The sequence below is a fragment of the Staurois parvus genome, unplaced genomic scaffold, assembly GCF_062004578.1.
Source record: "Staurois parvus isolate SC_StPar_1 unplaced genomic scaffold, SC_StPar_1.0 ptg000017l, whole genome shotgun sequence".
Taxonomy (NCBI): domain Eukaryota; kingdom Metazoa; phylum Chordata; class Amphibia; order Anura; family Ranidae; genus Staurois; species Staurois parvus.
The window spans coordinates 11,425,243-11,438,467 of record NW_028317813.1 but is presented as its reverse complement, the minus strand read 5'-3'; the positions used below and the strand labels follow the sequence as shown (position 1 = coordinate 11,438,467).

Sequence of the window (13,225 nt, the reverse complement as noted above, 5' to 3'; positions counted from 1 at the left end):
CCCTCACTGAAAGTCTTGGCATTTTGCTAGCCAACAGAAAATTCAAAGAATTGGAGCACATTGAGAGATTCAATCTACAAAATCAGGTTATCATGCACATAACTGAACAATTTGCTGTATTACTATTAATGCTTCAGTGTGCCCATAGATGAGCTTAAATTGCTATGGTGTTGATACTTAGTAATGATCTTTATGTAATATGTATTTATGTACGATCAAGAAGTGAAGCTTTGGGCACCTTAATGTATAATATTAACATCCTCATTAACGTGTGATGTGTTAGAGCAGTTCTCTATTTCTCTCTGAATTGGATTATTTTATGGAACCCAGTCTGAGGTCCAGACACATACATTGTCCACACCTGCATTCAGCAGTATCTGCAGTATTTTTCAAATGAAAATGTCAACTTTCAAATTATGAACATAAAATGTAATACACATGCAAGAAAAAACTCAGGACAAACAAGGCTGAAAAACCAAGAAGAAAAACGAGATGCTTGCACTTACATGTACTTTTTTATTTTTCGTTGTAAAGACATGGGGGTTAATTTACCAAAGGCAAATAGGTTGTTCACTCTGCAAGGAAATTTGCACATTGCAAGGGAAGTTTCCCTTAGTTTAGTGAATTTGGTGAAAATGCTCTATGCAAAGAATAACCAATCATGTCCTTGGAAATAAAAACAACATTATTCTTGCTTGCACATAATTGGATAATGGAAGTCAGAAGAACATCACTTCTTTCAAAAAAAATCATTTACAAAGTGAGAAGCCTATTTGCCTTTCATAAATCAGCCCAATAATCTCTTTAAAGTGTAACTACACTCCCATTGCTGAAAACATTTCGAGACATATTCCATCCATATTTGCTGTGCCTTTTTTTCTGTACAGGGCTTTCTTTTTGTACCAGATTTTCCAATGCAATGTGCATTGACTATGCATTTCCACCTTTAAGAGTGGCTATGTGGCTCTGCAGAATTAAAGCCACCCTAATGTGCATCCTCTTGGCTTCGAGTACAGCTGAGAGTGTTGATACTTCATGCTCCAAGTCCTATGATTCACAGTGTCTCCAAGCATTCTCCCAAACCAGTGCTGTGCTATTGTGTCAGTAAGGCCAATGATGTGAACAGTGTGCAATCTGTGACCGGAAGTTCAGAAAAGTGCCACAAGTAGGACACTGGTAATACAGGATATTTAAGGGCAAAAGTATTTGGGGGGGGGGGGGATAATGCTTCTAAAAAAGCATGAAATCATGTATAATGATGTGGCTCTAAAGGAGAGAATGTTTTTTGTTTTTTTTTTAAGTGTTACTAAACCCACAACAGTAAAATCAGCCTGTATATGCAGTAAAGCATGCTTGTCACACTTACTGTAGAACCTAAGGGGTTAATCCTCTGCATTGTGTAAAAAGGCTGTTTGATCCTTTATTCTATTCCTCCCCTTTTTTAAGCGACCGCCTCTTATCTCCTGATAAGACAGACTGAACCGTAGGCATTTTGCACATGCTCAGTTTGGTGTGTATTGCTAGAGAAGTTTTTTTTTCTTCTTGGGAGAGTGCATGTGATCAGCACAGGGCCAATCAGCACTGGTCAGACAGAGGTCAGGGGTTTTGCATCCTAGAGCAGAAAGAAAACTCCTACAAGCTTTAACCAGTGCTCAGCTGGACAGTGATAGAAGTCACATGACTGCTCTAACTTCTGATGAAAAAAGGTATTTAGCAGTTTATATTTACTAAAATAATTTCATTTCCATGTTCTATATACTGCAGGAGACCAGATATAGTGGATGCAGGGTCCTGAGTTTAGTAACACTTTAGGTGAGCATTTACTACTACTGTAACTCTGCATTAGGAAAAAACAGTTTTTAGTACTTCAAATATACTAGTCTGCATTGTTGACGTCTGAATTCTCAGGGGTTCCCTGTTGTAGAGTTCCAGCAGAATTATCTTTCATAATTTAAGAGTAGCTCCTGCTTTACTGAGCAATTATTTTGTTTACTTAGAAACACAGAGGTAACAGGCTGTGATGGTGGGGCTATGCGAGTTCCTTCGGGACAGCTCCTGTTGGGCTAGGTGGTGTTGGCATTTCTGATAGCTGGTGGCTCCGGGATCTTTTGTGGTTGGTGTGCCTTGGACAGATGGATTTATGACTGACCCCACTTGACTATTCCAGCGCAAATACTGCGCCACCACATCGAAGAACTTTTCCTGTGGTTTGGTTTTATTATACGTAGAATTGGTGACGTGATTGCACCCCCACACCATACTAGTCTTTTGCTAGTTTCTTTCACCTGTGTTCCATTTAGAGCAGAATTGGTGATGTTAACGCATCCCTATCAGTGGGGAGGAAACCTTGGGGACCTTGCCGCTTGCCTCCCTGGTCTGTTGGGATCTCCTCACTGACTGGCCCCTCATGGGAAGGCTGGAGGCCCTCCTTCACAGCCTTTGCACAGATGCCTGTAGATTAAGAAATCTGTTCATAACTCCTGAAGAAGCAATCTTATCGCAGTTTCTACAACTATTAGTACCAGAGTATTTGTTTTCAAACTCTTACCGGGGTATGGTACAATTTTATTGTGGAATATACCAATACTATCTGTATCTGTACTGAATATACATTTCTATATGCTGCGGGAGTATATCCTCTGCAGCAGATTTTATTAATTATATGTATTGTTGTACATCTATGTATGTTCAATAAAGCAATACTTTTATTTACCACTGTTGTAGTGCCTATAAGTCCACCAAAAGGCCCTTCTTTTCTCTAAGTAACTGTGACTTCGTCTACCAATATTATATTGACACACAAACTTTTCTTCTTGAATTTTCAGCTTTGTTCATTTTATTTAACTTATAGTATGTGTATCCATTTTATGGTCATATTTTTAATGTTGACATTTTACTGTAATTCTAATCCTAAAGGTATTTTACACAGGATGAGCAGTGGTGTAGATGTTTGGGGGTTAGTTGGTTTTGAGTAGATCCTGTTTCTTTTTCTTTTTTTTTGGGGGGGGGGGGGTCATTCTGGGTTCTCATAGTTCCTTCATTGTGAACTTTCCAATAATGGGAAGGAGAAGTTGATTAATAGCCCTGGCTAACAACAGAGGAGCAGTACTATTTGTCATGGATCTGTTATTGTTGCCTAGCAGGGGATCCTGATTACATTTTCCCACTACATACAAGTTGTCAAGGTAATGACACTCTTTTGCCTTTGATAATGATTGGCCGCTCTGCACTATTGTAATGATGGGGGAGAAATTGAGCTGGCCAGCACTTCTGGTATGATATTTCTGAACACAGACTCTGTTTAACCCTAGGTTCACACCTAAACATTTTCCGTAGTGTTTTGCATTTTGCAGAAATGCAGTAAAGTCCATTTAACATGATTTCCTATGGAACATGTTCATATCTGCACACTTTCACCTGGTGCGATTTTTGGTAAGCGTCAGGGACTTTTATATAAAAAGTTGTGTTTCTGGTTCTATAGACTTAAATGGAAATGCTGCAGAAAAGCATGTAGTGCATTTTTGCTGAATTTTTTATGCGCTTTAAATCTGCCTAGCAACAAGAAAAAAAAAAGCAAAACGCAGGTGCAAAAATGCAAAATGCAACGCAAAACACAATGTAGAAATGTTTCAAATGCAACCTGCATAGGTGTGAACCTAGCCTAAAGCTCCATTGAAGTTACAGAAATAGATATACAGCCAGAAAGACTACACTACACGGTAAAACACAGCAAACCAGCGTTTTTGAGCATTTTTTGATTCAAAACGTGGCTAAACACTAATGCAAAAACTCTAAAAACAGCGGAAAAATTTGCACTTTTAACACGACTTTATAGAGCTGACACTACTGGCTTTTTAAAATCCCCAGTAAGCATATGAGGCCTAAACATGACTGTGCTGCTCAATAGGCACCTCAATGAGACCCAGTAAACGTTGTACCAGAGCTGATTGGACGGGTCCCCCCCGTCTGACAGGGGACACTTGTGCTGAGGAATATGACTGTCACTCATCTCTGTTGACACAGTGCTCTGCAAGGTGAGGGCTTAAAGCAGCATTTTTCTTGAGAGAGAAAGTATTTTAAGGCATTTCCCAGCAAAACTCAGTAAAAAACCATAACATTCGGCAGAATTACACTGGGGTAAGTGTCTCAATGACATTGGTGGTAAATGGAGGTTGAGATCTTACAGGCCAATTGTCTACATGTCCTGTCTTTAGCACAGGACACCTGACTAGATGCTGTCGAGAAGTTTTTGCGAAGGCAACAACTAGTGGCTGCAGTGGACCTGGTAACACTTATGAGTTCCTTTCACCTTTTTGGAAAAGAGGAACATTAATAGTGCTTTGGGACATAGAGAAGCTGCTGTGGAAAAAAATAACATTGAGCTAAGCCTTTACAGTATTTCTAAAGTGAAAACCTTTTTTCATTGTGATAGAGTAAGGGAGGTTTATAATCCTTGTCAGTGTTTTAGCCATCTGTGTCCAATTGGACCTCGGCGACATTTGCCTTCACTTTCTTTTCATAGCTAACACAGGAAGGGAGAGGAAATCTCTCCAATGTGAGGGAATACCTGGTTGTTATCAGCTTCACTAGTGTCCCTATTGGAAGATTTCCCCACTATTCCTGTTCTGGTCACAACCCCAAAATTTGGGATTTTCTTTCACATTCTCAGTAAAAAGGACAAATAGAGAGGATGAATCTCGCTAACGCAGTTAGCAATAAAAACTTGACAGGTGTTCCAATTTTACTTCACGCTATCCAAAGCTAAATTGCGAAAAATGCCTTTATTTATACTTTAAAGCTGGCCATAGGTGACCAGTTTTTTCTTTTTTTGATGAGCCAGCAGGTTAATTGAAAAAAAACCCAAATAGATCCCTCCATCCACACAATAAAGGTGGTTGGAGGAATCCTCCCCGCTGAGATGTTGTATTCTGACAGTAGGACTCTCTGCTGTCAGAAGACACTGATCAGTGGCTGCAGCTGCTGATCAAGACAAATTTTGCAACATTCTAACGATTGACTTCTATCAAACTGAACAGCCACACATGGATAAAACTTCAGCCAGTCCCTGCCAAACAAGATGAAGTTCAATTCATCTATGGCCAGCTTAAGTCTTCTGACATGCTATTAGTGATAACACAAAATGAGAGTATTTGAAATTGACTTATCGTTAGGTAGCTGGTTATTGGTAGATGATTACAGCCAAATTGATTTGTTTCTTTTTTTTTAAGTAGTAATTCAGTATTGGCACAGTTCAATTAGGTTCATCAGTTAGTTTAACAGAACAGTAGGGACTCAAAGAGCCATAAATCGGTCATAATTGTTTAAAGAATTTGTAAACCCAACATTTCATATTCCTTATATGTCCCTAATGTACCATGCACTGAATGAAAAAGCCCCACTGCAAGGGAGAATTTTCAGGCTTCCCAGAGTTGGACTTTAAAGCTGGGCTTCCAGCCATATCGTCAGTCTTCCACAGTTGTAGAGACTTCTCTCTTTTATGGAAATTACGTACCCTGATTTTACTGCACATTCTAAGGAGTCGCTAATGTTTTGGGTCCCCCTATAGTCCTGCAACACACATTTCTTTCCAGCCTTGTATTCCAGAGACAATAAACAGTCCTTGAACTTGTTTTGCTTTTTTTTTTGGAGGGATACATGGGATGCTCAAAAAACTGTAAAACTGAGGACAACTTCCTGCAATTATGTAGAAATGCTCAGAAGGCTTTCTCTTCTTAGGAGAGCTATCCAGCCTCTGCTGACGTGCCACGACAGACCTCAGATTAAATCTCTTCACCCATCTGCCTGAGAAAGTCCTTGGGCAAGGGGACCCAGAATCTGACACTTTAAGATCAGCAGTTCCAGATGTCCAGTTCCAAATTTTACCCCTTTGACTATCTTTCCTGGCTGCTACTTAGCCTACAAACAAAAAAAAATTAATAATAATAATAATAATAATATTAATTAGCTAGCTCCTCGTGGCTAACTAGGAGGGTACTATATAAGCTTCTCACAGTAAGCATTAGAAGCTGCTGCAAATTAGATTGAACCCGTATTGCTTTGTGGCTAACTATCTTACCATTTTCTCCCTAGCCTTATTGTCCCTGGTCCATCCCTTTCATTCACTGAATTTCAGTTTTTTTAATCATGTAAACTCAGCATCACATGTGGACCTTACCTAGGGCAGTCTGCATGCACACATGGTGCTTCGATTTTCAGATTCAAGTATTGCTTTCACATTCCGAGGTTTCTGTGGCAGTTTCTCGGTTTACAGAAGCAGCCCCCAAATCATCCAGATGCCCCATTGGGATACCATCAGTATAGTGTTAATAAATGAATCAAAAGTACAATTGCATTATCTACCTAAGGTTCTAGCACCATCAATATACTATTTCATGTATACAAATGCAGTCTGCGCAGGAATGCACAAACCTATAGACCAGCTGTCCTCAATCTTTTACTCATGATGGAACCCTTGAAATAACCTTCTAGGCTCAGGGAACCCCTGCTTAGGCTCCATGCACACAGGGCATTTTAATAAAGCTGGTAACATTAGCTGTGTAAAGTCACGTTAAAAATGTGAGTTTTTCAGTGGTTTTCAGGCAGTGTTTTGCCGTGTTTTTTCACGTTTGCATTTTTTAACATTTTTTTTTTTTTAAATAAACATCCAAAAAACGCTGGTTTGCTGTGATTTACCGCATTTTACCGTGTTTTTCAGCATTAGAGTGTTTCTACAGGTAAAAAACTCATCTAGAAACCCACTAGTTCTGGGTTTTTTTTCCAGTCAAAAAATGCCCCTACCAAAAAATGTTGATTACAGTCTATGTGTGCATGGACACACAGGATAACATGCTGGGGGGGGTTACTGGCTGTAGAAAAAAACGGCAAAAGCCAAAAACAGCAGCTGTAAAAACATCCAGTGTGCATGAGGACTAATAATCACTATATCTACAGGTCACAGTAAATTAGTGTGACCCTCACTGGGAAGAATGCTCCTCACATTTGTGGTCATTGGGAAGAATGCCTCTTACAGATAGCAAAAATGATCCTTGTAGTCAGTGGTAACTAATCTGAGAGGTGGAAGTTGCTAATTTCTCAAAGAACCCCTGGCAACCTCTGGAGGAACCAGGGGCGGACTGACAACTCATGGGGCCCCTGGGCAGTAGGGGATCATGGGGCCCCTGTGTTCTTGCCCAAACTCAAAAAAGCCTATGAAAAAGGTACCAGGGGCATCTCATGGGGCCCCCTACTGACCCCAGGCCCTCGGGCAGTGCCCGAGTTTCCAAATGGTCAGTCCGCCCCTGGGAGGAACCCTAGACCTCCACGGAACCCTGGTTGAGAAAGACTGCTCTAGACTGACATCCACTCATAAAGGGAATTTTTAATACTTGCATAACTCCACCTAAGAACTGTACTTGAGTCACCTCCATCAGATCATCCAGTTATTGCCTATTGTACTACCTCCCCCCCCCCCTTTAGATTGTAAGCTCCATGAGCAGGGCCCTCCAATTCCTTCTGTATTGAACTGTATTGTAATTGTACTGTCCCTCTTATATTGTAAAGAGCTGTGTAAACTGCTATGTAAATCCAGCTCATTGTTTGAATCAGAACTCAGGGCTGTTGAGGGGGATAATGAGGCAGAGCACTGTAATGTTTACAAGAAGCTATGTACATCACTCTGCCAGCTCCGCCGGCCAGCCATGATCTGCCAGCATTGCATAGAGAAGCAAGGGGATTGCATCGCTGGGTCTATAATAAGGTATATAATAAAACCAGAAAGGTTCTATTTAAAAATGTCTTTAGTATGTTGATGGGGAGGAGGAGAAGGAAGGAATCAGGCAAGCAAAAATATAAGCAGACTAAACTGTTACTTTAACATTTTTATAGTCTTGTTTTTTCACTGATGCAGAGCTATACCCGACAGCCAGCGATATGTCTTGCAGTTCACTAGCCTGGCCACGCTCCTTACTCAGCCAGTCTTGTGGTTTGCAGCCTATGGCTCTGGTGAGAGGAAAGCAGGGAACAGAGAGGATCATAAGGGAGGGTGGGGGTTTGCTTGCAGAGAAAGTGGGGTACAGAGGTAAGCAGTGAGGGTGTATGGGGCACAGATGTTAGCAAAGAGGGGTTTCAGAGTACAGAGGTGAACATAGAGGGGAGTTTAGAGCACAGAGGTGAGCAGACAGGAGGTTTCAGTTACAGAGATGAACAGACTGGGGGTTTGGGGTATAGAGAAGAGCAGAGAGGTTTTTTGGGGTACAGAGATGAGTGGGGGGAGTTTAGGGGTACAGAGGTAAGCAGGGAGTTTGGGGTGCAGAGGTGAACAGAGAGGGTTTTGGAGTACAGTACAGAGGTGATCAGGGGGTTAAGGGTACAGAAGTAAACATAAAGGGGGATTTAGGGTACAGAGGTGAGCAGACAGGGGATTTGGGGCATAGAGGTGAACAGTGAAGGGGTTTTGGGGTATAAAGGTGAGCAGAGAAAGGGTTTTGGGGTACAGAGGTGAGCAGGAGGTTGAGGGTACAGAAGGGAGCAGAAAGGGGGTTTGGGTTTTTTTTGGTACAGATGTGAGTGGGGGGTTAAGAGTACAGAGGTGAGCAGAGAGGAGGTTTGGGTTACAGAGGTGAGCAGAGAGCAGGGAGTTTGGGGTACAGAGGTGAGTAAACAGGGTGTTCTAGTAAAGAGTTGTGTAGAGAGGGATTTTTGGGGTACAGAGGTGAGCAGAGAGGGGGTTTGGGATGTGGAGGTGAGCACCTCAGAGTGGATGTTCACATCTGTGCTGCTGCGTGAAGGCCAGTCCATTCATTTCAATTGGCTTCCCTACTCACAGAAACACATGGAAAGAAGTCCCCCATAACCTTTTTTAAAATTGCGCTGCACCAAAAACACAGAGCATTTAACAATGTGTGGAGGTACCATTAAGAATTAATGACACCCCTATTCATCTGCTAATGGGTAGTGTGTTTGTCTGTATGTTGGGAATGTGCAATTTTGATACGCAGTAATGTGAACCAAGTTCTAAACTGAGGTGCCTCAAGACTGAAAATACTTTTCAAGGGCCTCCTGATGGGAAAAGGGTTGAGAATCATTGGGCTAAACAACAACAACAACAACAACAACAAATAGCAGTGTATGGCCAGCTTTAGACTTCAGAACAGAGATGCAGAGTTTTGGCTTCCAAGTCCAGGAAAAAGCAGAAATAAGAGGACACAACATTATCCGTGCAAAGCAGATTTACTGTATTGAAAAAATGAAAGGCGCCTATCCCTTTGAACTCTCCCATGTGTTGTGGTCTGCTGTACACACAAGCAAGCCTTAGAAATACAGCAGCTTAATAACATGTTCTTACCAATATGTGAACAATAGCTCTTTTTTCTCTTATCCAAAAACTGCCATATCATGTTGCTACCTGAGTAAATCAATTTGCAGCCAGACTGGAGAAGCCCATGGGGTTAGCTGCTCTTTGTCTAGAGCCTTACAGGCATTTAATAGATGTCTTCTTGCACATGGTTATGGGTTCTGATCTACAGTGAAAAGACAGGCCTCAAAGGTCCCATCTGTCTGGCTGCATAATTATCTGTTCAGGAATCAATAGTCTATGGCAAATAATTTGAATATAATTAATGTACTGTATGTAAAGTTCAGGTACACAGACTTTATAAAAGCTAAATTAAAAAAAACCTGACAGATTTTTATGATAGAAGAGACCCTATTGGTTTATTCTGTCATAAACCCCTAGAGCCCCACCACCTCACCCCCCCCCCAGAGCCCCCCCTGCTCACGCCAGCCGACGCGACCCCCTCAACCTTATACATATACCCCTCCTCCCCATACCTATCCCCCCTCTCTCGGTTGCACTCCTGAATGCCCGTTCGGTTTGCAACAAGCTTACCGCCATCCATGACCTCTTCATCTCCCGCTCCCTAAACCTCCTAGCAGTCACCGAAACCTGGGTACAGGCCACCGACTCCACTTCCCCTGCGGCACTCACCCATGAAGGCCTCATCTGGACCCATTCGCCAAGACTGAACGATCGCAGAGGTGGTGGTGTCGGCTTGCTCCTTTCACCACTGAGCACCTTCCAGGTCCTCCCTAACCCACCCTCTCTATCCTTCCCCTCCTTTGAGGCGCACTGCATCTGACTCTTCTCACCCACCCCCCTAAGGATCGCAGTGATCTACAGACCTCCTGGGTCCATACCCCACTTCCTGGACAACTTCGCCGCCTGGCTCCCCTTCTTCCTCTCCTCTGAGCTACCGACCATCATCCTCGGGGACTTCAACATCCCCATCAACGACAACAACCCGGCCACTTCCCAATTCCTCCACCTAACCTCCTCCTTCGCGCTCACACAGCACATGCAATCCTCCACCCACATCGGAGGGAACACCCTGGATCTCGTCTTCTCCCACCTCTGTACTCTCAACCACTTCTCTAACAACGCCTTCCCTCTCTCTGACCACCACCTCATCACGTTCTCCATCTCCCCTTCCCCCAACTCCCCCCCCCAAAAACGCCAAACCATTACCAGCCGCAATCTCCGCAACCTGAACCCGGCCCCCCTCCACTCAGCCGCCGACCGCCTACACGACAGCATCCTCCCACTGTCATGTCCTGACATAGCCACCACCTTGTACAACGACTCACTGTCAGCTGCCCTAGACTCTCTGGCACCCCTAACCACACGCATCATCAAACCCAGGCCGCTTCAACCATGGCAGAATGACAGCACTAAACGCCTCAAAAGTCGCAGTCGCGCACTGGAGAGACTGTGGCGCAAAACCAGGTCCCCTCACGCATTCTCCCTCTACAAATCTGCCTTCCCCACTTACACCTCCTCCCTCCACGCCGCCAAGCAGGCCTACTTTGTTAACCTAATCAACACCCTCTCCTCCTGCCCTCGCCGACTCTTCTCCACCTTCAACTCCCTGCTCTCTCCCCCCCCTCCTCCACTCAGTACCTCACTCACCGCCCACGAGATTGCCACCCATTTCCGTAACAAGATTGACGCTATCCGCAAGGACATTGTCGACTCGCAATCTACCTCCCCACCTAGCCTCCCCACCCCCGTCACCCCTTCTTCTCCCCCCTCCTCTGCCCTCACAACCGCACTGCCCTCCACCTCTCCCGAGGCCCCGCCCACCGTAACCCCCCCTGCACTGCACTCCCTCAGCCCTGTCACTACTGAGGAAGTCGTCAAGGTCCTCTCAGAAGCCCGCCTCACTACCTGCCCCCTGGACCCTATCCCCTCTCAACTCCTCCGGTCACCCCCCTCTTCCCTCATCCGCTCCCTCACCCACATCTTCAATCTCTCCCTCTCTACTGGCACATTCCCCTCCCCCCTAAAGCACGCACATATCACCCCCATCCTCAAAAAGCCCTCCTTGGATCCCGCGGACCCCAACAAACTCAGACCCATCTCCCTGCTGCCACTCACCTCCAAGCTCCTTGAGCGCATAGTCTATGATCACCTAAGCGCCCACCTTATTGACAATAACCTCCTTGACCCATTACAGTCCGGCTTCCGTCCCCTACACTCCACCGAAACTGCCCTCCTCAAAATCACTAACGACCTACTAAACGCCAAAGCCAAGGGCGACTACTCTGTCCTCCTTCTCCTGGACCTCTCTGCGGCCTTCGACACAGTCGACCACCCCCTCCTCCTTAATAAACTACTCTCCCTTGGCATCAGAGATACCGCTCTCTCCTGGTTCTCATCCTACCTATCCCGACGCTCCTTCATCGTCACCTAGAATGGCGCCACCTCCCCCTCCCTCCCCCTCTCTGTTGGGGTCCCTCAAGGCTCTGTCCTTGGACCTCTTCTCTTCTCCATCTACACCTCCTCCCTGGGCACACTCATACACTCCCATGGCTTCAATTATCACCTCTATGCTGACGACACCCAAATTTACCTCTCCACCCCTCTCCTCACCCCCACTATCTCCGCCCGCATCACTCACCTTCTAAACGACATCTCAGACTGGATGTCGCTCCATTTCCTCAAGCTTAACCTCTCCAAAACCGAACTCCTCGTCTTTCCCCCTGCCCCCCCCCCCCCCAGCCTATCCATCACCACCACCAACACCACTATCACTCCCGCCCCGCAAGCGAAAGTCCTTGGCGTCATTCTTGACTCGAACCTCTCCTTCCTCCCTCATGTCAAATCACTTGCAAACACCTGCAGGCTCCATCTCCGCAATATTGCCAAGATACGTGCCTTCCTCACCCCAGACACCACCAAACTTCTTGTACACTCCCTCATCATCTCACGCCTTGACTACTGCAACTCTCTTCTCACTGGCCTACCCAAGTGCAGGCTCTCCCCGCTCCAGACCATCCTGAACTCAGCGGCCAGACTCATCCACCTCACCACCCGCTCCACCTCTGCCATCCCCCTCTGCCTCTCCCTCCACTGGCTCCCGATTGTCCAACGCATCAAATTTAAACTTCTAATCCTGACCTACAAAGCCGTTCATAACACTGCCCCTGACTACCTCACCAACCTGATCCCCAAGTACCACCCTACCCGTACCCTTCGCTCCTCACAGGACCTCCTTCTATCCTGCTCCCTGGTCTCCTCCTCCCATGCACGACTGCAGGACTTCTCCAGGTCCTCCCCTATCCTCTGGAACTCACTGCCCCAATCCATCCGCCTGTCGCCTTCCCTCCCCACATTCAGGCGCTCCCTCAAAACCCATCTTTTCAGGGAAGCCTACCCCACCCTCACCTAACGGTCTTTCTCCCTCATTCCTCCCACCACTTCATCCCCCTCAGCCACTTCATTCCCCTCATCCACTTTCTATTGTTCCACTACCCCCTCCCTCCTAGATTGTAAGCTTGAAAGAGTAGGGCCCTCTTACCCCTCGTACGCTGTCTGTCTTTGTTGTACTGTGCCATGTATTGTCCCCCCTATTGTACAGCGCTGAGCAAACCCTTTGGCGCTATATAAACTCGATGTAATAATAATAATAATAAACCCTTTTCCCTGCCTGTCAGAGTTAGTGTCCACTGAGCCATGCATGCGCAGCTCATTTATGGCACGTCTCTGTGCCGTGATGATGTGACTCTGATTGCACATGTGCGAGTGATGTCATTGTGGCCCAGCTGACCAAAGAGCTGAAGAGTTAGAACCTGGAAGGAAGACCACAAGAAAATGGCAGTGCCTGTGACCAATGAGTACAGAGCTGGAGAGGATCACTAGCCAGGCAATACTGTTATAATGTACTAATAT

General features: G+C 45.2%; 1 protein-coding gene across 3 annotated transcripts in view; it reads left to right on the top strand.

Moving 5' to 3' along the window:
* Positions 1–13,225, top strand: part of ITGA7 (integrin subunit alpha 7) — a 202,105-nt gene that overhangs the window by 90,532 nt on the left and 98,348 nt on the right. The window lies entirely within an intron of this gene.